At 47.0% G+C, this 25,618-nt stretch overlaps 1 long non-coding RNA gene across 1 annotated transcript in view; it reads right to left on the bottom strand.

The window, feature by feature from the left end:
• Window positions 1-11,462: 11,462 nt before the first annotated feature.
• Window positions 11,463-25,618, bottom strand: part of LOC146072325 (uncharacterized) — a 133,401-nt gene continuing 119,245 nt past the window's right edge. Inside the window, exons 2-3 of the long non-coding RNA XR_014473060.1 lie at window positions 14,639-14,732; window positions 11,463-11,879 (exon numbers count right to left, since the gene is read on the bottom strand). This is a non-coding gene — a long non-coding RNA (uncharacterized LOC146072325). The remainder of the gene's footprint in view (window positions 11,880-14,638; window positions 14,733-25,618) is intronic.

Raw genomic sequence — 25,618 nt, 5'->3', positions numbered from 1 at the left:
GTGGTGTGATTAGACAGTGCGGGGCTGGTGTGAAGGAGGACAGTGTGGGCTGGTGTGATGGGGGCCAATGTGGGCTGGTGTGATGGGGGCCAATGTGGGCTGGTGTGATGGGGCCAATGTGGGCTGGTGTCATGGGGGACAGTGTGGGGCTGGTGTCATGGGGATAGTGGTGTGATGGGGGTAGTGGTGTGATGGGGATAGTGGTGTGATTGGACAGTGCGGGGCTGGTGTGAAGGAGGACAGTGTGGGGCTGGTGTGATGGGGACAGTGTGGGGCTGGTGTGAAGGAGGACAGTGTGGGGCTGGTGTCATGTGGGACAGTGTGGAGCTGGTGTGATGGGGATAATGGTGTGAAGGAGGACAGTGTGGGGCTGGTGTGAAGGGGGCAGTGTGAGGCTGGTGTGATGGACAGCGTGGGGCTGATGTGAAGGGGGACAGTGTGGGGCTGGTGTGATGGGGGATAGTGGTGTGAGCATGTAGGTAAGCAGAACTTATGTAGCATAATTTGAAATAGGCAATACTGCATGTGGCTTAATGTGTAACGGGTATTATGGTGCAAATGTTTGGCGCGCCTTCGGCACGCAATGTCCCTTTTTATGGAGCATGTTGTGAATTTTAGCTTAATCCGTGTAGCATTATGTGAATTTTGGCTCCATTTGTGTAGCGTTATGTGAATTTTGGTTCAATCCGTGTAGCGTTATGTGAATTTTGGTTCAATCCATGTAGCGTTATGTAATTACAATATTCACTATTTACGCCAAGGTGGGCATGTGTACTTTAAGGGCCAGGGCCTATTTTTAATCCCGTTCCCACCCTTTCTCGGCTCTCCTCCTCTCTCTCCGCTCTCTGAGCGTGCACACTGGCACAACTACCCCCCTCCGCCTATCTTGGTGCCCCCCATGTCATTTTTTCCTGGATCCGCCCTTGTATGTATATACAGTGTTCTGCTGTTGCATACTGTGTATAAGGGTACCACTGTGGAGGTTGAGCGCAGTGGCATAACCACAACAGGTGCAGGATATGCGGTTGCTCTTTGATGTTTTTAGGACCTGCCGCTCCCCTGCACCGTCATGCTGCTGCTAGTGCCTCACCAACCACTGACCTCACCGCACGTCACTGGTGTACCGTGTCTCCATGTCAGCTGCCCGCCCTCTTTCCGCACAGGGACCAGCAGATCTAAGACACCAGAGTCTTATATCTGCAAGCGCTAGAGAAGTCCTTTGATGGTCAGCGACTATCGAATGATTTCTGCCCCGCCCGCAAACTGCAAATGGATGTTTACATGTGTTCGGCGTTTACATGACCGGCAAAGCTGCAAATTCTGCAGCTTTGCAGGTCAATCAGAATGGGGGCCCAGGTGTGATAGGCAACGTATGTTTTGTACTTGATCACATCGCATGTGTTTTGAACATGATGCAATGCAATATAGTGCAGCACATACTTTTTGTGCTGTGCATTGTACTGTGTGCAGGAGCAAGCATCACACCTGTTAAAATGTACCGTATATGGGCACCTTAAGTAAAGATAAAACCATCTTAGGGCCCTACACACGGAGAGATTTTTGCCAGAGATTCATAACGGGAGATTCAGAATGAGAGATTTCCCTTAAACTTAATCTCTCAGATTATGAGCCCACACACAGAGAGATTTGTGCCAGAGATTTATAATGGAGATTTAGCATGAGAGATTTCAAATCTATGACACAGAAAGTTTAGACGACTTCAGGAGAATAAAAAAAGTATTCAAATTCACATATAAACATTGGTTCTATAGTGTCGTCGCCCCCCAAACACCTAGTTTTTCGTATTGGTATTTTCCCTACGACTGCATACGACTGTTTAAGTCGTATGCAAAGTCGTGTTCCGGAGGATCAGTTACAAAGCAGTCATATACGACTGCTTTGTAACCCTCCGATGGTGTAATGATTCGTATTAGCGGCCGTATATACGGCTGCTAATACGAATTATTTCTAGCAGTCTGCACGGATCAGTCAGATCCGTGCAGGCTGCATGGTGTAAAAAAAATAGAAAAAAAAATAAATTAAAAAAAAAAACGGCGTGGGGTCCCCCCCACAGCCGAAACCAGCACCAGGCTGACAGAGCCTGGAGCCGGTAATTAAAAATCAGGGAACCCGACAAATAGGGGTTCCCCGATTTTTAACAACCAGCCCCAGGCTCCTGCTCTGGGGCTGGTTCCCAAAATACGGGGGACAAAATGACTAGGGGTCCCCCGTATTTCAAGAACCAGCCCCAGGCAAAACCAGCCAGCGGGTAATGCCACAGCCGGGGGGAGACTTTTTATGCAAGTCCCCCCGGCCAAAGCATTAACCCTACCGACCAGTCAGCCTGGCCAGGGGCCCTGGGGGAGTGGGGACCCCCCCAATAAAGGGGTCCCCCCCCTCCAGGACTTACCTGACCAGGCTGAAGCCTGGTGCTGTCCTCGATGCCCCTGGGCGGTGGGCATCGAGCTGATGGTTTTGTGTAAAAAATAGAATAAAAACCATTGTTTTTTACTGTGGCACTACAAGTGCCAGCAAGCCTCCCCAGCAAGCTGGGACTTGGATAACCACAAGTCCCAGCCTGCTGGGCATTAAAGGGCCCGCTGGGTCTTGTAGTGCCACCGTAAAAAAAATAGTTAAATAAAACACACTGACACCCGTTTTAAATAAAAGTTTAATACACACATTACATACATACTGATACTTACCTTTCTTGATCCCGTAGGTAGCCCTGGTCCTGATGTCCTGTGTCGTCCTCCAGGTCCATGTCGGCTGTCTGCGTCGTCCTCCAGGTCCATGTCGACGGTCCGTGTCGTCCTCCAGGTCCATGGCGGTGTCCGGGTCCGAAGAAATCCATGTTGGAGCTGTGGAAGGAAATCCTACTCACCTGTTCCTGCGCTGAAGAAGTCTTCTCTTGATCCGACGTAGTCCAGGTAATCTTCCTGCTGTCGCCGGTCCCCGCTGTCTCCGCTGTCCGTGCATCGCGCTGAGGAGAGATGCTGAAGTTTCATATTCGGCGCCTCTCCTCAGACTGAATTCTATTGGCCGCCTAGCAGGCCAATCAGGAGCCGACTTTCTCGGCTCCTGATTGGCCTGCTAGGCGGCCAATAGAATTCAGTCTGAGGAGAGGCGCCGAATATGAAACTTCAGCATCTCTCCTCAGCGCGATGCACGGACAGCGGAGACAGCGGGGACCGGCGACAGCAGGAAGATTACCTGGACTACGTCGGATCAAGAGAAGACTTCTTCAGCGCAGGAACAGGTGAGTAGGATTTCCTTCCACAGCTCCAACATGGATTTCTTCGGACCCGGACACCGCCATGGACCTGGAGGACGACACGGACCGTCGACATGGACCTGGAGGACGACGCAGACAGCCGACATGGACCTGGAGGACGACACAGGACATCAGGACCAGGGCTACCTACGGGATCAAGAAAGGTAAGTATCAGTATGTATGTAATGTGTGTATTAAACTTTTATTTAAAACGGGTGTCAGTGTGTTTTATTTAACTATTTTTTTTACGGTGGCACTACAAGACCCAGCGGGCCCTTTAATGCCCAGCAGGCTGGGACTTGTGGTTATCCAAGTCCCAGCTTGCTGGGGAGGCTTGCTGGCACTTGTAGTGCCACAGTAAAAAACAATGGTTTTTATTCTATTTTTTACACAAAACCATCAGCTCGATGCCCACCGCCCAGGGGCATCGAGGACAGCACCAGGCTTCAGCCTGGTCAGGTAAGTCCTGGAGGGGGGGGACCCCTTTATTGGGGGGGTCCCCACTCCCCCAGGGCCCCTGGCCAGGCTGACTGGTCGGTAGGGTTAATGCTTTGGCCGGGGGGACTTGCATAAAAAGTCTCCCCCCGGCTGTGGCATTACCCGCTGGCTGGTTTTGCCTGGGGCTGGTTCTTGAAATACGGGGGACCCCTAGTCATTTTGTCCCCCGTATTTTGGGAACCAGCCCCAGAGCAGGAGCCTGGGGCTGGTTGTTAAAAATCGGGGAACCCCTATTTGTCGGGTTCCCTGATTTTTAATTACCGGCTCCAGGCTCTGTCAGCCTGGTGCTGGTTTCGGCTGTGGGGGGGACCCCACGCCGTTTTTTTTTTTTATTTTTTTTTTTTATTTTTTTTTTTTTCTATTTTTTTTACACCGAAGCCTGCACGGATCTGACTGATCCGTGCAGGCAAAAACGCAAATACGACATGAAAATGGTGTTCTATTTTCCTGTCGTATTTGCGTGGGTGTTTTACACCACTAAGCAGCCGTATTATCAGTACGGCTGCTTAGTAAATCAGAAACCACCATTCTTTTGAATGGTGATTTCTGTCGTATTCTATCGATGGTGTAGACATTCGTATTTGTAACTACAAATACGAATGTTCCATCTTTAGGACTACGAATTGTTGTATTTTTGGGATTGTAAATCCCGAAAATACAAATTCGTAAAAAAAAGGTGTATTTCTCCCTACGAATACACCTTTTTTCTACGAATCCATTTTGGTAAATGTCCCCCTATGGTTCAAGTGATGGGTTTAAAACACAGTGTGCGCTGAGAGCTGTTATTTCATCTAATACTGTACTCTTCTCTACACAAGAATGCCAAATATCGATGCGGGAGGGAGGGTCCGGGTTTACGCTGCGTTAGGGAGGGTCAGGGTCTACGCAGCGGGAGGGAGGGTCCGGGTTTACGCTGCGTTAAGGAGGGTCAGGGTCTATGCAGCGGGAGGGAGGGTCAGGGTTTACACTGCGTTAGGGAGGGTCAGGGTCTACGCAGCGGGAGGGAGGGTCCAGGTTTACGCTGCGTTTCTGGGAAATAGTGTTTCTAGGAAAAAAAGAAATTAGAAATAGGAGGGAAAGGGAAAAGAAGGGAGAGAGACAGAATTAGGGATAGAGGGTCTCAAAACAAGAGAGAGTGGGAGGAACGAGAGAAAGGGAGGGGTGAAAACATTAGTGAGAGGCACAGGAAGGAGCAGGGGGGGCAGGCTGTGACTTGCAAGGAGTGGGGGTCCCAGGCAGACAGAAAGGAGCAGGGGGGCAGGCTGTTACCTACAAGGGGTGGTGGGGTGGGAGGGGGGGTCCCAGGCAGACAGAAAGGAGCAGGGGGGCAGGCTGTTACCTACAAGAGGTGGTGGGGTGGGAGGGGGGTCCCAGGCACACAGGAAGGAGCAGGGGGCAGGCTGTTACCTGCAAGGAGGGGGGGAGGTCCCAGACACAGGAAGGAGCAGGGAGGAAGGCTGTAACCTGCTAGGAGGGGGGGTCACAAGCACACACACAGGTGGGAACAGGGGGGCACAGGCACACACAGGGGAGAAGGGTGACTGCATGCTGACAGTTGAGGTATGGGGGTGTAAGCAGCCTGGGAGTGGTGAGGATGAGGGCCAAATGTGTAATGCGCTGCAGAAAGGTGCATGGAGGTGAAGCAGCAGCACATCGCCCCAACCTCACCCGGTTACCTGTCTGGGTTTAGGAGGCAGCCTCTGGGCATTGCAGCGGGTGTGGAAACCAGCAGTCATAGGGCTTGATTATGCACTGCCTGAGGGAAGATGCTGGGGAGGAGTGCTGACTTTCCCTCAAATGTCCCCGCGGCTGTGCGCACTGCACACTGCTACAGCAAAGGAGACAGGACAGGAGAGGCGACTGCTCCTCCTGTGAAGGAGCCGCCGGGCAACAGAGAAAGGAAGCTGCAACGCCCTCTAGTGTGACACTCTATGCAGCCTGACTGACAGATTAGTACCCGATCTCCTCCTGCCTTCTTCCCTGCCCCGGAAAGCGGCACCTAGTGATTTTTTTAAAAAGTAAAGGGGAGAAAACCTCAAAAGGGTGCAGGGGACTGACTGCTGGGCCCTCGGGCCCCCCCAAGCGGCCGGGCCCCATAGCAGCTGCATCCCCTGTACCCTCCATAGTTAAGCCACTGTAGGGAGGTGACGGAGATCCCCCGCACACCACATCACAGGTATCCTGGGGGGGGGGGCATCCGTCACCGCACTGCGAAGCTAGCCACATATGTTTATACATATGCGCTAGCATCACTGTGGTCCGGCGGCAATGTATTTTAATACATCCCGCCCTTATACTGCAAAATCAACCTGGTTTTTTCACTCACTTTCTGAATCTCTCATCCTATTAAAATGCATATGGATCATAAATGCAAATCATCTGGAGCTTGACTAACAGGAAGTCGGGGGTGGCAACCTGCAGTTTTCTGGGAGTGTCTGGAAAAACACAGACATGCCCAAGCATTTAAGGGAAGGCCTATGACGTTAGTGCTGGCCTCAGTCAGTTTGTCTCAGTCGCAGAGTTGAGGAAGGGTTAGAATTGCTCACACTTGCACAGACTCATAAAATCCTTAGATCACGGGTGTCAAACACAAGGCCCGCGGGCCAAATACGGCCCACCAGACCTCGTCATGTGGCCCGCGTGAGGAGATAGCATGCAGGGACAGTGTGTCTAAAACAGGAGTGCTGCGTCCACGTCCGCCTTACCTGTTCCTCCACTGTCGGCGGCCATTTTCCTGTAGGCACATATATATGCGGCTACAGAAACATGGCCGCCGGCCTCCACGGCTACGTGGAGGAGGGCCTGGCCGCCTGTTCCCTCTGATGCCCGGCACTGGGTGGGGACGTCATGACGATGACGCCGCCCGCCCATGCGTCTGTAGAGAAGTAGGAGCAGGCAGGGAAGCTGGACCGGGAGTCGGGGACAGTGTGGCCGCAGCAAGCAGTGAAGAAAAGCTGGAAGCTGCAGGACAGACAGAGAAACAGTAAGTGAGGATGAGGATCACACTCACAATAAAAAAAATATATATATCTGCTGTTTCCTGAGGTGTCCCCGTGTATTATAATAATAATAATGCCATGACACCACAGGCTGCTCCTCCTGTATAATCATTTATGTGTCATTGCATTACTTTTATTATATTATACAAGGGGAGCAGTCTGTGGTGTCATGGCATTCATTTTATATTATACAGGGGGAGCAGCCTGTGGTGTCATGGCATTATAATTATACAGGGGGACCTACAGATACAACCGGCCCTTTGAGGGTGACCAAACTGCTGATGCGGCCCCCGATGAATTTGAGTTTGACACCCCTGCCTTAGATGGTTTGTTATTTGCGTATGGATTTATGAGTGGATTGAGATTTATTTGCAATTCTTTGGGCTGGGATTTCTTTCTGTCTGGGCGACGGTTAACTACTTGCAGTCCTCAGCAATTTACAGATCAGCGATAGGGTCTGAATCAGGTCATAAATTTCCTGCATTAGCCCTTTATTTCCAAATTGGGGAAATATTTAGCATCTGCAAAAGATCTGAAGACCTTCTTCACCAACATAGGTTTTCAGAAGAGCTGTACTGGCTCCTCAGGTGGATGATAATAATGGTTGCTGTAACAGTACAAATTTAGTTTAATGCATTTCACCTCCTCTAGGAGTAATCAGCGGCTTCCTCAGAAGTGTGAGTGTGAGCCCAGTCTCAGAAGATTTAAATACTGATATTTTCTGGTCTGCACATGCCCATTGTACTCATTATACAAGCCTCATTGGAAAATGGAATGCATGCGCAGTAGTAGATTTTGTGTCCTAGGGCGGGATGTATTAAAATACATCGCCGCCCTTCGCGCCCCCCCCCCCCGCCGCGATGCCGCCGCATATGTACTAACATATGCGGCTGGCATCGCGATGCGGTGACGGAGGCCCCCCGCGATACCTGTACTGTGGTCTGCGGGGGGTCTCCGTCACCTCCCAGCCGGCTTCTGCTGCTTTCACGCCGGGGACAGCTAAGCAAGCTGTCCCTGGCGCTTCCTCCTCCCCCCTGCAGCCGGAAGGACGTCCGGCTGCGTTGCTAGGGGGAGGAAGGGCTTACCTTCCGGGGTCCAGAAGGACCTGCAAGAAGGTAAGCCCAAGGGAGGGGGGAAAGAGGGGGTCGGCGAGGCGGCGGGGTTGCCGCGACGCGGCGGGCGGCGAAAAGAAGCCCATAGGCTTCTATAGGGTATCGCCAACCAAAGGTGGCGATACCCTGCCCTGCGATATCGCTGCGAACGGGTTTTAGTACATAGGAAAATGCGGTAAAACAGGGGTTTTACCGCATTTTCCCTTTAGTACATCTCGCCCCTAGTCTTTCTCAAGCTCCACATTTACAGTATATAAATGATAGTTTCTGACATCTTTACCTGTTTCTGGTATCGTTAAGTGTTTGAACTTCCTATACTGTACCTAACATTAATTTGTGCAATGTTTACAATGGCTCCTTAGCAACCAATGATAATTATATATACCCAAGTTACGTTTGTAGGTCACAGTATTTTTGCAAGTGGTTAATTGTTGGCTGGATTTATTTGTTGCTACTTCCTGTTAAGTTGTCCCGCATACATTTCACTGACATTTATTTATATACTTTTTCCTGTTCGCTCACTCATTTCTAATATCAGAGAATTTGTCATTTTTGTCCTTTCCCATACATTGGATAAACATGGTTCGACAGTCATTAGATTGATCACTTTTGGTCAACAGGCAGTAGGTTGACACAGGAAAAAGGTCAACATGCATTAGTTTGACATGGTTAATAGGTCGACACAAGCAAAGGGTCAACATGAAGAAAGGGCAAAGTGTGCCGATCACATTGTGCCCGGAGCATGGTGACTGCAGCGAGCCATGAGGGGGTACAAGGTACACTTATGCGATGTCCATGTCATCCTATGCTTGTGGCAACCCTTTGACCCTGTTGACCTAATGCATGTTGACCTTTTCCAAGTGTCAACCTTCTGCTTGTCCACCAGTAGGGATCGACCTAATGACTGTCTACCTAAAACTGGCAACCTAACGATCCATACCCTTGAGAGTTGTTGCCCTCCCCCCCTAGTGCAGTGGATGCTCATACTAGATGGCCGGGTGCCGGACGGGGTCCCGACAGGCGGGATCCCGACAGTCGGGATCCCGACAGTCATATACCTGACGTCGGGATCGCAACAGTCAAAACCCAGACACCTGGGGTCCCGATGGTTACCGGCTATTCTCCCTCGTGGGGGTCCACGACCCCCATAGAGGGAGAATATAATAGGTGGCGAGCGTAATGAGCCACCGTGCCCACAGCGAGCTCGCAAGGGGTTTTAATGCACTCGCCATGCTGTCTGAGTCTAGCCAGTCGGGATCCTGACGTCGGGATCCCGACTGTTGGAACCCTATACCACACCCAGATGGCCGGGGTCCTCTAGTTTCCCATCACTTTCCCTCCTTCTCTTTGGCATTATTGTAATTTTTTTTTCTTGCTATGCACTTAAGCAATGGTGCAATACAGGATAAAAGAGTAGGTGGGGCACTCTAGAAGCTCAATATGAGATTAAGGGGGTATTTAATTAAATCCATTAGTTTATCAACTACCCAAAAATAAGTCACTATTCTACATTTTTAGGTACAATTTAGATTCAACCTATTCTTTCAAGGTGCGGATTTTCAACTAGTAAAACCATTCAGCACAGTTGAAAAATGTGTTATTGGCTAAAATTTTCTCCAATGTGGTTTTAACTAAAAAAAAAAATACATCTGAAATGACTCCAATTGAATAGTAATAGTAATTGGACAAAAATTTTTTGAATATCTCGCTAAAACAATTTTTAAAAAAATATTTAACTAAAAGGTAGAGCCATATAGAAAACAATATAACATACAAATATACATAATAATAATAATAATAATAATAATAATAATAATAATAATAATAATAAAAAAACCACTGTGCAAAGTGAAGTGATGAGCTCAACATTAAATGGTAGAAATAATAAAAAAATTGTTCAATGGAATTAGTAACAACAAATATTAAAACATCATAAACACATGACAACATGATGATGACGCCCATTATTGAGCAAAGATGCTTTCAATGACAAAGATATCACTGGGAAGATGGCACCTCTGGTCACATCTGTACTCCGTACACATTGCGCATGCAAGAGGAAAATGCATATGGATCACAAATGCAAATCGTCCGGAGTAACAGGAAGTCGGCGTATGCGGGGGTGGTAACCTGCAGTTTTTTGGGAGTGTCTGGAAAAAACACTGACATGCCCAAGCATTTAAGAGAAGGCCTATGACGTTAGTTAGGCCTATTGACTCAGTCAATTTGTCTCAGTCGCAGAGTTGTGGAAGGGTCAGACTTGTACATTTGCACAGACTGGGAAAATCATTAGATGGTTTGCTATTTGCGTATGGATTTGCGAGTGGAAAGAGATTTATTTGCAATTATTTGGGGCAGAATTTCTTTCTGTCTGGGCATTAGTTAGCTACTTACAGTCCTCAGCAATTTGCAGATCAACGCTAGGGTCTGAATCAGGTCATATATTTCTTGCATTAGCCCATTCTTTCCAAAGTGTGGAAATATTTAGCATCTGCTAAAGATTGATGTGATGGACTTTGGGTGTCACAGACCTTCATCACCAGCATAGGTTTTCAGAAGAGCTGAATTTTACCGCATTTTTCCTTTAGTGCATTCCCACCGATTGAACTTGCTCCTTTATTAAGACACGTCCTTTTATTAATCACTAAATTACAGTATCTCATATACTGTAGTTCTGGTATTAAATGTCAAAAGTGACACTGTTGACAGGTACAAAATGTCGGCAATGAAAATAGCAACTCCTGACATCTTAGTTGTTAAGATTGTTGTACACTTATACCCTTGGGCCGTTTTTACCCGACGGCCAGTTGCCCAGGCACAGTATCTCATGCAAGGCTGCATGCGATAACTCAGAGTAGTGTATGGGGAACTTAACACCAAACTTATGGATTTACAGATGGAGCCCCTGTCATCTTTGCTTGGCGCCCACCAGAACGCCCCCTCTGACGAGCGCTGGTGTTCAGGGACTCCATTAAACTGGGACACGCCAGTTTCTCAGTGGCTGGGCAGCAGGTCCCTGCCCATCTCCGCTTCGGAGAGACAGGCAGGGTTGGGGCGGCGATGGGGACTGGCGTGGGAGGCAGTGGACGGCGGTGGGGAGTTCTGTTGCCAAGAGGTGCACGTGCATCTCATGTACGTGCGCCCCCTGGCGGGAGCTGGAGGCTGGGACTAGCGATAGTTTCACCAGCCCCTGCAAAGATGAGGCTAGCTACATCTGTATATATCATGGATGCAGGGTGTGGGACACACACTGCATACCCTGCACCCACAGCATGTACTTACTTCTCCGCTGCACACACTGTAATCCTTGAGAAGATGGCATGAAGGGATGTCGCAGCATAGCGGGGTGTGGGCATTCGCATGCTTTCACTTAGCCATTGACGTAAATGAGAAGTGGAATGTTCTTGCTCCAGGCTCTCATTCACTTCAATAGGACTTAGTATTGAATGAGCGCAGTGCTTTTCGTGCATCATGGTCCCACTATAGTAAGCTGCTCATGAGCAGCAGCAATGCAGTGGGACACATCTTTAGATGCCATGTTCTTGAAGCACTGCCCACACACATATAAGAAACTAGTAAGCCCGCTCGAAGCAAATGCTTCGAAAGCTGGTCTGCTACCTTGTGATTGCCTCTGTATTTGTGCATGTGTGAGAGAGAAAGAGATGCAGTTTCACTCGCAGCTAACAGATCACAGTGTTTCGGAGACACACAAACGGAAACTAGACATGTATATATAGATGATTTCACAAGGAAAATAGCATCCATGTTGTTTTCCTAGAGATCTGTCCATGCACAGCAGAATCTGGCACAGTGCCCATGCACCGTGAGGAGACTGACATCAGTTGACTGTGTCACCATTTTTCAACAGAGATCTGACAGGCAGCACTGTATGTGATTGCCTCTTGCAGGCCGAGAGTCAATAAGTCAACACCATATGCTTGGCATACATATGGTTAGTAGAATTTTTCTGGAAAAATAGGTCCAGCAACTCCAGGCCTTAAAAGAGAGAGAGAGAGAGAGAGAGAGAGAGAGAGAGAGAGAGAGAGAGAGAGAGAGAGAGAGAGAGAGAGATGTATTTAGAAACAAGCACTCACAGGTCACTTTAAAATAGAACTTATCTTATGGAAAGTACATTTTGGCCCAGAACCCAGTTCCTGATGATATAATATTTAATTAGAGGTTCAGGAACAGTTCCTGCTGGTTCCTGCTGAACAATATCATTGCATAGGATTTTCCAGTGTCCACCTCGTGCATATCAACCTTTTGGTGTCACCCTACTGTAGACATTGTCAGGATAATATATATCACAACTAATTTTCTCAGGATACAGTCGCTAGGTCGACACTGAAGGTCAACATGCATTAGGTCTACCACTAAAGGTCAACAGGACTTAGGGCAACACATGAAATAGGTTGACAAGTCCAAGGTTGACAGGGTCAGAAGATCGACCCAAGTATTAGGTTGACAATGGGAAGGCCGATAGTCAAAAGGTCAATGAATTTTTCACATTTGTTTGAGGAAACTTGTGCCGACAGGCGGTATTTCATACCCTACCAACCACTAGGGTGTGTGGAGGGATAATATAATAGCGTGGCGATGGCAGTGAGCCATGCAAGGGGACGCGGTACACTGATACTGTGTCCATGTCTACTTACATCGAAATTCGAGACAAAACAAGTGTAAAAACTCATGTCAACTTTTTTTGACTGTCGACCTTCCCATTGTCGACATAATGTTTGTGTCATCTATCCGACAATGTCGACCTTTAGTGGTCGACCTAATGTGTGTCAGCTTTCATAGTGTCGACTCTATTACCCATACCCATTTTCACTGAGTGCTTTTGTGGCTAATCAGGCTTCACAATCCAACAGTCTCTTCCTGCCTAAACATCTCAGCTTGATTTAATCAGCAGAATTACTCAGTGTGACATGTTCTCAGTGGTATGCAGTGTAATGTGCCATCAATATGACACAATACTGACTTGGAGATGTGCAAATTCTCATTCATCCATCAAGCAATACTACTGGCACCTAGTAACTACCAAAGTGAATGAGGTTATTGTGACATCTTGTGGCCGTGTGAATTACAGTCCTTGGCTAAGCTTTGTACAATGAGCAGGCACATCTGTGCAGCACGGCAGGTGAGGGTGTGCAGGCACATCTGTGCAGCACGGCAGGTGAGGGTGTACAGGCGCATCTGTGCAGCACGGCAGGTGAGGGTGTACAGGCACATCTGTGCAGCGTGGCAGGTGAGGGTGTGCAGGCACATCTGTGCAGCATGGCAGGTGAGGGTGTGCAGGCACATCTGTGCAGCACGGCAGGTGAGGGTGTACAGGCACATCTGTGCAGCGTGGCAGGTGAGGGTGTGCAGGCACATCTGTGCAGCGTGGCAGGTGAGGGTGTGCAGGCACATCTGTGCAGCATGGCAGGTGAGGGTGTGCAGGCACATCTGTGCAGCACGGCAGGTGAGGGTGTACAGGCACATCTGTGCAGCGCGGCAGGTGAGGGTGTGCAGGCACATCTGTGCAGCGCGGCAGGTGAGGGTGTGCAGGCACATCTGTGCAGCGCGGCAGGTGAGGGTGTGCAGGCACATCTGTGCAGCGCGGCAGGTGAGGGTGTGCAGGCACATCTGTGCAGCGCGGCAGGTGAGGGTGTGCAGGCACATCTGTGCAGCGTGACAGGTGAGGGTGTGCAGGCACATCTGTGCAGCGTGACAGGCGAGGGTGTACAGGCATATCTGTACAGCGCGGCAGGTGAGGGTGTACAGGCATATCTGTGCAGCGTGGCAGGTGAGGGTGTACAGGCACATCTGTGCAGCACAGCAGGTGAGGGTGTACAAGCACATCTGTGCAGCGTGGCAGGTAAGGGTGTACAGCTTAACGGTAAGCAGTGATAAGAGAAAGCGAGGGCTGCCTAGGCATGAGGTAATATAAGAGTCTGTGCAGTTTGGGATGGTATGACAAAACTAGAAATCAGAGTGTCACTTACCCATAGAGGTGCAGTGTAGATGGGGTAGCCAATCAGGTGTATAAGGGGTGGTAGTTTAGGTGGAGGTATATAAGAATAGTCAGGTGATCCATCTTCCTCTTGAGTCTGGATTCCCACCCTCCCTCCCTTGTGCTAATCTACCACCTGGCCTTTCGGCCTTCAACCAAATTTGGCTCTCATATATTTAATCTTAATTGGCGGGAGGGCGCTCTCGATCAGCAGTCCAGTTTGAAGTACAGGAGGTCACTGTGAGGTATTGCCACCCTCTGCCAGGAAGGCTGGTGAGTCCCGCCCCCGAGGGGGGACGCAGGACACTTTTAGAACTGTCCTCACCATGCCCTAGGAGGGGCGGCAAGACAGTCACAGCGCAGGCTGGCTTTGAATTCAATGGGGGCAGTTCATCGCCCTGGTTACAAGTTGGGGCGTTTTAGTCGCCGCCATTGTTAACGTTTTGTGACTGGCTGGTCTCCAAGCGCTCTCCAGGCCATCCCTTTTCAATAGGGTCATACCACAATAAATACCCTTGACCTTTTAAACTTATGCAGTGGTTGTCCGTGTCGTTATTTCAGGTCACGTGTCCGTGTGAGTTATTTCAGGTCATGTGTCCGTGTGATTTACTTCTAAGGGTAATCAAGGTTTAAGTTGAAAGAAAAGGTTCATCACAATAATGCAGTAGACGCCTTATGCTTTATACATTCCTAATGTAAATGCATCATGGCTTTTTTTGTTTATTAAGTTGGAAGCAAAACATTAATAACGTGGCTGTACCTGTAGACTGGACTGTATCTAGTTCCGGCTCTTCATCTGTGACAGGATCCGGGTTCTGCTGGAGAATGTCACAATGCAGCAACAGCTCCTGTAACTGCATAAGAGTCAGCAATTTGGTGTCACCCCTTCGCACCAGCCTTGTGATGTCATTGAATATACTGATGTCACATGATGCTCAGTTTCACTATTATTATTCTAACCAAAAGAAATGGGAAGCAACTGCTGCTCTGCAGTCTACTTCCAGTAACAAATACACTAAACATTGTTTTATATTAAGCCAGTATATTGATGAAGCTGATCTAAAAGTGAGGGGGGCCAATTTGCTGCATCCAAAAGCTATAGAGCAGCGGTTCCCAACCTTGTTTCTCTCCTGTACCACTTGATTAGGCATTTTCATTTATGAGTACCCCTTCCTCTCAATTTGATATACAGGGAGACATTCTATGCGTTGAGATAAATGCGCATGTTTTTTTAGCGCACCACATCGCCTCAAATCGCACTTTTTCAAATCGCACTTTTCTGTCAAAATTCGCATATTTAATGTGATGCGTTTTCGAGGCTGAAAAGTGCGAAGTGGTGCGATTTGCGGCGAATTGGTGCGCTGTCTTTAGTCCTGAAAATGTGCGATTTTCATGTCTGAAAATCGCACGTTTGCAGGAAAGTAAAAAAAAAAAACACGCGCGCGGGGCCCCCTGCCCGAGCATAACCAGCCCCGGGCTCATTGAGCCGGTCCTGGTGACATAAAATCAGGGTCCCCGACAAATCGGGGTCCCCTTGATTTCATGAAACCAGCACCAGGCTCAAGGTCCGGCGCTGGTTCCCAAAATACGGGGGACAAAATGACTAGGGGTCCCCCGTATTTTAAGAACCAGCACCGGACCCAACCAGCCAGCAGGGTAATGCCACAGCTGGGGGGACACTTATTATATAAGGTCCCGCGGCCAAAGCATTAACCCCCTGGCTGGTCAGCATGGGCAGGGGTCCTGGGGAAGTGGGGACCCCCCCAATGAAGGGGTCCCCCCCCTCCAGGACTTACCAGCCCATGCTGATAGTCCGGGGCTGTCCCCGATGCCCCTGGGCGGTGGGCATCGGGCTGATGAATTGTGTAAAAAAAAGAAGTAAAACTATTGTTTTCTACTGGCGAACTATGAGTCCCAGCAAGCCTACCCCGCATGCTGGGACTTGGAGAACCACAAGTCCCAGCATGCGGGGCATTAAAGGGCCTGCTGGCACTTGTAGTTCTACAGTACAAAAAATAGTTAAAGAAAACACACTGACACCCTGAAAAATAAAAGTTTAATACACACAGAACACACACACACTGATACTTACCTACCTTGAGCCCGTAGGTCGGTCCCTGGATCCTGGGTCCGGGCTCCGGGGCTCCAGGGCAGAAGAGTCTGGTTCCGGGGCCTTGGTCCTGGTTCCGGGGCTCCTGGCCTGAAGAATCCGGGGTCCGGGATCCGAGGTAGTCCCCAGGGGTACCTAAGGAAGGAAATCCTACTCACCTGGTCCCCGGCGACGACCTCGGCATCCTCTCCGGCTTAAGCGCTGCTCCCAACTGGTACCCGGCTTACAGGACTTCACCGGCACAGAGATGTTTCTTCCTTGGCGTCTCTAGACAGAATGATTTCTGGCCAATCAGGAGCCGAGAAAGTCGGCTCCTGATTGGCCAGAATTCATTCTGACTAGAGACGCCGAGGAAGAAACATCTCTGCTCTAGATGCGCAGAGATGTTTCTTCCTCGGCGTCTGTATTCAGAATGATTTCTGGCCAATCAGGAGCCGACTTTCTCGGCTCCTGATTGGCCAGAAATCATTCTGTCTAGAGACGCCGAGGAAGAAACATCTCTGCGCCGGTGAAGTCCTGTAAGCCGGGTACCAGATGGGAGCAGCGCTTCAGCCAGAGACGATGCCGAGGTCGTCGCCGGGGACCAGGTGAGTAGGATTTCCTTCCTTAGGTACCCCTGGGGACTACCTCGGATCCCGGACCCCGGATTCTTTAGGCCAGGAGCCCCGGAACCCCGGACCAGCCCCGGAACCAGGACCAAGGCCCCGGAACCGGACTCTTCTGCCCTGGAGCCCCGGAGCCCGGACCCAGGATCCAGGGACCGACCTACGGGCTCAAGGTAGGTAAGTATCAGTGTGTGTGTGTTCTGTGTGTATTAAACTTTTATTTTTCAGGGTGTCAGTGTGTTTTCTTTAACTATTTTTTGTACTGTAGAACTACAAGTGCCAGCGGGCCCTTTAATGCCCCGCATGCTGGGACTTGTGGTTCTCCAAGTCCCAGCATGCGGGGTAGGCTTGCTGGGACTCATAGTTCGCCAGTAGAAAACAATAGTTTAACTTTTTTTTTTTACACAATTCATCAGCCCGATGCCCACCGCCCAGGGGCATCGGGGACAGCCCCGGACTATCAGCATGGGCTGGTAAGTCTTGGAGGGGGGGGACCCCTTCATTGGGGGGGTCCCCACTTCCCCAGGACCCCTGCCCATGCTGACCAGCCAGGGGGTTAATGCTTTGGCCGCGGGACCTTATATAATAAGTGTCCCCCCGGCTGTGGCATTACCCTGCTGGCTGGTTGGGTCCGGTGCTGGTTCTTAAAATACGGGGGACCCCTAGTCATTTTGTCCCACGTATTTTGGGAACCAGCGCCGGACCTTGAGACTGTTGCTGGTTTCATGAAATCAAGGGGACCCCGATTTGTCGGGGACCCTGATTTTATGTCACCAGCACCGGCTCAATGAGCCCGGGGCTGGTTATGCTCTGGCGGGGGACCCCGTGCGCGTTTTTTTTATTTTAACCGTTTTTTTTTTTTTTAACACCAGAACCCTGAGAGGCGTGGCTTGGCGGCCATCCTGGATAGTGGCGCCTGAACGGAGCTCCGGGTGACACAGACTAAAAACCGCAGATACCTGCCTGGTTCAGCACCCCCGGGGACTCCCGTCGCCGCCGGAACATCCCCAGAGCCCGCCGAGCTAGTTGCAGAGCCGGGGAGGGAGTAAAACCCCTCCTGCAGGCTGCGACGCTCGAGGCCAGCCAGCAGCGCCCGCCATCTTGAAAGGCCGCGGCCCAGACAGCACCCTCAGAGACGGAATCCGCTCCGCTACTAAAACCACGCACGGAGACACAGTGCGGTCTGGAGACCCTTACCCTCATCCCGACCTCCCAGCACTGACGGCAAGCTAAACAATAAGGTACTGAACATCACCCCCCCTGCATCGCTGCGGGGCAGGGTCGCGAGGCCGACAGCTATATATACTGAGGCAGCAAGCACCTCAGCTGATTAATAAGACCCAGTAACGGCTGCTTCAGTAACCTTTATACAAAAGGATATTTGTAACTCCCTACATATCCAGATATAACCTATTGCAGAGGCACACATTCCCTCTGCATTACTTCAGTAAGCAGCCAGCATAAAGAATTGTTCACTGGGACATAAACATAGAAGGCTGTTTCTGCTAGATTAAGTGCTATAAGCCAATAGAAACCACCTTTCAGATCTTTTGGTTGTATCTCAGCAGAATACTGACAAGGGACAATTACAAACCAGCATAGAGGAGGGAGGATTGTCTGTTTCCTGAGTCTTATATACACAGGCATGGAATCAGAGTAAACACACACTAAACTCCCATCCGGAATTGGCTATTAGCTACAGTGACCATCACAGATACCGACTGGCATTCCACTCTATTTATACTCCCCAAATTGACACAGTCATGGAAAGAATTAAATCTACCCCACTGCCTTAACGCTCAGCACAACAGAGCAGGATCCAAGTGAAGAGAGGCCCTGGAAACCCTAAATCCTCTGAAACAGAGTCATCCTCCCCTGCACAAAAAAAAGCCATTCCAGATAACCAAGAGGAAGACACAGAAACACACCAACCCTCCAGTCTTGTACCGTTAACCTATGACGATATGGTAGATGCAATCACTTCCACTATGGCTCCCCTGTTGGCTAAAGCAGTGAGCGACATCACATCCCAACTGCAAAACCTCACACACAGGGTGGACACTGTCGAAAATAATGTAGGTGCTATAGCACACGATTTGGCTGGGGCCATGTGTGAGATAAAAAGACTCGAGAAGGAAAACTATAACATTATCAACAAACTCGAGGAAATCGAAAACCGGCCGAGAAGGAGCAACTTAAGATTAATAGGTCTCCCGGAATCTGTTAAGGGTCCGGCCCTCGATCTCTTCGTGGGAAACACCCTTCCTCAACTACTCAATGTTAAAGCGGAGTGCTCATCAATGGTCATAGAAAGAATACATAGATTAGGCCCCCCCCACGTCCTGGGGATACCAGACCTAGAGTCCTGATATTTAAATGTTTAAGCTATGTCCACAAAATGATCCTATGGAGAGCTTCAAGGAAAATATCAAACCTACAATGGGAAGGCAATAATCTACGATTGTTTCAAGACTTGGAAGTGACTAAAATGCGTAAAACATTTTCCCCAATATGCAGCAGATTGGTTGCTGAGAAAATCAAATTCGCCCTACTGTACCCTGCGAAATTGAGAATTTTCTATAAGGACACTCAATGCGATTTTACCTCGCCAGCAGATGCCATTGAATTCCTTCGGAGTGAAATTCATAACAATGGGGATAACATCGCCGATACCCCCTAATGCTCCCTTATATAGGGAAAGTATCCTTTAACTCCCTGCTGACATCTGATTATACCTGGACACCATTATAAGATTTGGTTACCTTTCATGCGACACTTTGCTGTTGATTTAAGTTTGGCACGATTTCTATTGTGCGATTATCAGTTATATCATAATATATGTTCTTATCTCCCCCTTCTCAATATCTCCCCTCCACAACTATCTGATCTCTTCTCCACTCCCTGTTCTCTATCTATCATTCCCACTTTCCTCCCCCCCCCTCCCCCCCCCCTTTTTCTCACTGCTATATCTATCCACATGATGCAGCCGGTTAGGTGTACTTAAGTTTCAGACATAAGCCTTTCCGGAGGGAGCCCTACTCCGGTTCTATATGAGCAAGTGTGCAGGACACACTTATGTTATCTTTATATTGCTGTTTTTGGGCCATAGCCCGACATTTGGCTACGAGAAGATAGTTAGCTCGACTACCGAGCTCCAAATGTTTAAATGTAATGTTATTGCGTATTGTTGTCTTGTCTCCCCCTCCCTTATGTGTCTTCCCTTTCCCAAGTGTAGCGAAGTCTCCAAAGCCATAAGAAAACAACAGAACAGGTATGTCGGCGGGTCATCCCACCTCTTTCACGCAACATGACAGAAATAAAAATTGGATCCCTCAATGTGGGTGGTTTCAATTCCCCCGCTAAAAGACGCAAAATCTTAGTATATGGGAATAAATTAAAATTAGACATCATGTACATTCAGGAGGTACATTTAATTCCCTCAGAAATGATCAAACTACAAATACTTGGTTGGAAAATGATAGCCGCTGCAAGCTATAACTCAAAATCTAGAGGGGTAGTTATTTTGATCAAAAAGAACATTTCATTCGAACTAATACAAAAAATAGAAGACACTGAGGGAAGATATGTAATAGCTCAGATATCCCTGCACACGCACCTCTAAACTCTATGTGACGTTTACGCCCCCACGACTTACAAAAAGACCTTTTTTCACAGCTTAATTAAGAGTCTAACCCTGTTCATGGACACAAAATTGATACTATGTGGAGATCTCAACTTAACCTCAGACACTTACCTAGATAGATCTAACCACAACACACGGGCTCCACCACTCCCTAAACTTGGCGTCCCACAATTGGCCTCCACATTAAGACTCATGGATATATGGAGGGTGTTAAATCCCACAGCTAGAGAATTTACTTGCCAGTCAGCGGCCCATCACACATTCTCAAGGATCGATTATGTTCTGGGGTCGGAGACCTTGCTCCCGAGAGTCACAGCCACTGAGATCGAGCCAATCGTAGTTTCCGATCACTCACTCGTCTGGTTCAAAGTATTAGTGACAGAAGAGCCATCAGCCAGATCTACCTGGCGATTCCCGAACCATCTCCTCACATCTACTATCTTCACCGATAAACTGAGAAAAGATTGGGAGGAATATTGTCTAAATAATTTGCCACATGCTGATTCAGACCCAGCATTGTTTTGGGTTACCGCCAAGGCAGTTTTGAGAGGGAACATTCTATCCTATGTAGCTAAATTAAACAAAAATTACTCATCTGCTTTTTTATCACTCCAACAGAAATTAACGCTAGCATATACTAGATACCAACAAAACCCTACAACCGTGAACCGTCAACTATACACATCAGCCAATATACACCTGAATGAATATCTACACAACAGAGGCAACAAATATTTATACAGTATTAATTATCGCTATCATAGTTTTGGAAACAAAACGGGCAAGCTATTAACAAATATGCTTAACGGAACTAGAAACCCAACTGTAGTCCAACCCCTTAGGTTACCAAATGGATCATTAACCTCCTCCAACGTACAAATAGCTCAGGTCCTAAAGGACTTTTATTCGCATCTATACTCACATAAGCCCCCCCCAAAATATCAGAAGACTCACATGAAGACTTATCTTCTTTATTATACTCGTCAATAACATTTCCTAAGATTCCAACTGACAAAACCATTTCACTTTTAGACCCTATAACAACAGAAGAGGTAGCACAAGTGATAAAGAGTTTAAAAAAAGGCAAAGCACCAGGCCCGGATGGATTTGGGAATAGTTTCTACAAAATGATGAAAAACCAGGTAATCCAACCCTTGACCAAGGCCTTCAACCACATATTACAAACTAAATCTCTCCCTTCCCTTTTTAATGCAGCATTCATTAAAACGCTCCCGAAACCGGGAAGAGATCTGACAAACCCAGGGTCGTACAGACCGATCTCTTTGTTAAATTCTGACTACAAGATATTAGCAAAAATTCTAACAGATCGATTAAAACCTCTAATGCCTTTAATAATCCATCCTGATCAGACAGGCTTTATAATGGGTAGGCAATCTGTAGTTAATGTGTGCAAAACAATAACAGCCATACACAAAATGCAAAACAACACGGACTCCCTCCCACCAGGCATAATAATATCTATCGATGCAGAAAAGGCCTTTGACCTTGTCCTATGGCCCCACTTAAATAAGACGATGGAACTTTTTGGCCTCCCCGTGGATTTCATTGATTATGTCAAACTACTGTACTCCAAACCAGTCTCCCAAATAGTTAGCAATGGACAGATATCAGATTACTTCCAATTATTTAAAGGAACTAGGCAGGGCTGTCCCCTATCCCCTCTTTTGTTCGCTATAGCCATAGAGCCCTTAGCCCTTCTCCTGCGCCAATCCAAAGAATTCACTGGTATTTTTATAAACAGATATGAACTTAAGTTATCACTTTTTGCCGATGATATGATCCTTTACGTCACGAACCCCCAAAAATTAATACCAGCTATTCTCTCCCTGATACAAAAATTTAGTCTAGTATCTGGATATAAAATTAATTTAGACAAGTCAGAATTACTCTATGTAGGCAATCATACAGCTAACACGTCCAATGAACCCATCTTTAATAAATTCAAAATAGCCCAGTCCCAGATAAAGTACCTAGGGGTGAACATTACAAATAAAACCTAAAATCTTTATAAAGCAAATTACTCACAAATTATTACAAAAACCTTAGCACTTCTAGAAACTTGGAACCAAATGCCTCTCTCACTACTTGGGAGAGCAGCGGTAGTCAAGTCCATTATTTTCCCCAAAATATTCTATTTCATTCAACTTCTCCCTATGGCCCTAAAACAGATAGATATACAAAAGGTAAACTCAACACTTACTAAATTCTTGTGGAAGGGCAAAAGAGCGAGGATAGCACTGACTAAATTAATGCTACCCAAATCTCATGGAGGACTACGAGTCCCAGACTTTAAGGCATATACGGCCTCGGTACTATTTAGATATGCTAGTGATTGGCTGTTAGAAAAATCTGTCTACACTGACCATGATTTAGACTGTGCAAACTTCCATCCATATTCCCCAGCAGCACTGCTCCACCAGAAGTATGCTGACATACCGAAAACATTGCTAGACAATATCATCTTCAAAGATACATATCTCAACTGGATTTACTTACATAAAAAACTTAAGCGAGACCCACATATCTCCCCTTATATACCGCTTTGGGGAAACCCTGGCTTCCCCCCCTCTCTCTCCAATGCTACGATCCTGAAATGGAAACAAAGTGGCTTGTCTCTCGTGACCAAGGTGGGATTCTGCCCTTTAGCACATTAGCACAAACATACGCACTACCGAATTCCCAATTCTACCTATACCTCCAAGTAAGACATTATGCACAATCATTAAACCATTCACCGAATAATAACTTATCCCCCCATCCAATTCTCAATATCTTAACCTACAGAACTACAGGGAAGTATAGATTAAATTTACTATATCCTCATCTTATCGAAGCCAATATTACATTTGAAAATCAAATCAAAAACCTGGAAAATAAATGGCAACCCGATATAATTCCCAGAATTGTCACTCCGGCAAATATTATAGAAAACTATTGTACACTAACTAGATACCTGACTTCGGCATATCTCCAGGAAACATACTTAAAATTCATTCACAAATCATTTATTTCCCCAGCCCAAAGGAAGTATGTGGTAGCAGACGACCCAGGACATTGCTATAAGTGCTCAATGAGCAATGCTAAATTCATCCACTGCTTCTGGGAGTGTTCGAAAGTGCGTAGATTCTGGTATAAAACTATCAATTATACCAATGATATTCTTCAAACCTCAATAACAATGACACCGGAGGCCTGTCTCCTATTAGACTTCCAAACAGCTGGGGAAAATCCTACCTCAACACAAAATATCCCGATATTGGTCCTAATCTTTACTCTGGCAAAGAAACTGATTTTAAAACACTGGATAAAAAAGACAGCACCCAGTATTCAGGAATTAAAATCTTTATTATTGCAATACCTGTACTTCGATCTTAAGTCCATTATTCTACAGGAAAATAGTAATACACATAAATTTCAATCAAAATGGCAAAAATACATATCATCCCTAGATCAAGACTCCAGACAAACTATTAGGAATTACTTTGAAACTTCCTCATGGAGCAGAGTCAGCCCCTTAATTACGGAAAGCGTAGCAGAAAACAGAGTCCATAATATCACCCCTCAAATAATTTAGCGCCTGTAGTTCCATTAAAGACATGAAAAAGACTCTGCAGAACCCCCCAAAGTCGACGAGCTCCCACGTTGAATGAGGTCTGTAAGGAGGAGAGACGACACGTAGACACATGCTGACAAGATTGAGAGAAATATTCCAGATAAATTCCAGTCGAACCCTGTTATACACTAGGAAAAATTAAATCAGGCAGAGGAAACATTGCTACCCATTTCCTACCCTTCCCCACCCCCTCCCCCTCCCCCTCCTGTCTTCGTCACTGTATAATGTATGTATTTGTTTGTATAAGATAATACATTTTGTCAAACAGTTAGTTAACTGTTACGGTTAAAATTTCGGGCTTAGTTTAGCCTTAGGAGAAGTAAGCTTTCATTCTACTTCTTCATCATAAGGTATTCCCTATTCCTTGTTCTTGAGATCTTAACCAAAAATCACACCTCCTACAGTAATTGTATACATCGCTAGATACCACTAGAATATCTATAACACCTGGGTTAAGCTCAATGACCCCTGTCATAGAGATCCAACTACCATACTGGACCAACATAAACCCTAATGATATATATATTATCACACATGATGACCATCTGATTTGAAGTCAACCTCAAGGCGCGAGAGGGACTAGGAAAAATTAAAAAATAACAATAAACATACATGTCATCAAACAGACATGAGAAGCGACATGGAAGGGAGAGGGCTAACCTAGTATAGATATAGATAGGATACTCTTGCAAGGAAACATTACCAACTTAAGCTTTTGTTTACGCTTTTACTTACGTTTTTCACCTATTGTATGTGCTTAGATAGACTGCAATTCTAGAACCACAGACTGTTTAATGTAATAAATATGCACATTTTGCAGAGAACAGAAATGTCTATGTCCTAAAAGTTTATATGTCCTAGACTCCGATATACCAACACAATGTGCAGCCTATGGTATAACTAATGTATAACTAATGTATAACTAATGCTTGAAATTGTTCAGAATGACATTCTTGTATGATACAATTTGCTCTGTTTTACTTAAAAAATCCAATAAAAAGTATTTAAAAAAAAAAAAAAAACACCAGAACCCTGCACAGAACATTGCGATCTGTGCAGGGTTCTGGCTAATTTGCCAAACAGACCCTGGTCTGAAATACATGCGATAATTAGACACCTAAAAATTGCGATTTGCAAATGCGCATAGCATTAAATAAGCGAGTTGTATACTGTTCTGTACGAAAACATCTGGATGCGATAAAAATGCGAATTAATCTCGCACTTTTGGTCAGCATGCCTTAACGCACATAATATGCGATTTCAGTCCCTTAGCGCATCCCATTAAATTGGCGATTTGAAGGAAAAATGCGATATCGACATTTTGTTGTCTAATTAACGCCAAAAAACGCAGATCTTATCCCATAGAATGTCACCCACAGTATTTACGAGTGGAGTGTAACTGAGCGGAAAGCATGTCCTTATATAAAGGAGTAGCGGAGGAGTAGTGTGCGTTCAGGAATCAGGTCCCTCTGTGTCTGGCCACTGACTGTGTAATGTCTCCGTGGTTACCTCTAACATCTGTAGGATTAATGTCGCTGATTCTTCCAACCATGTCAATGCAAGGCAGATGATCACTGATGTCTGAGGACAGCAGGGATAGCTATCAGTGGATTGCTGGTTAGGTAAATGTGCGAGGAGACACTAATAACGCTGCAGATGGAACCAGAAGTGATGAACGTGGTTCATCTCCATGGAAATGGGAGACTTCTTTTGCCATTTTCAAGTACCCTCAACTGGTCTGCAGAGTA

This window comes from Crinia signifera, chromosome 4 (genome assembly GCF_055691185.1).
Source record: "Crinia signifera chromosome 4, ASM5569118v1, whole genome shotgun sequence".
NCBI lineage: Eukaryota > Metazoa > Chordata > Amphibia > Anura > Myobatrachidae > Crinia > Crinia signifera.
This window is presented reverse-complemented; position numbering and strand designations above follow the sequence as displayed.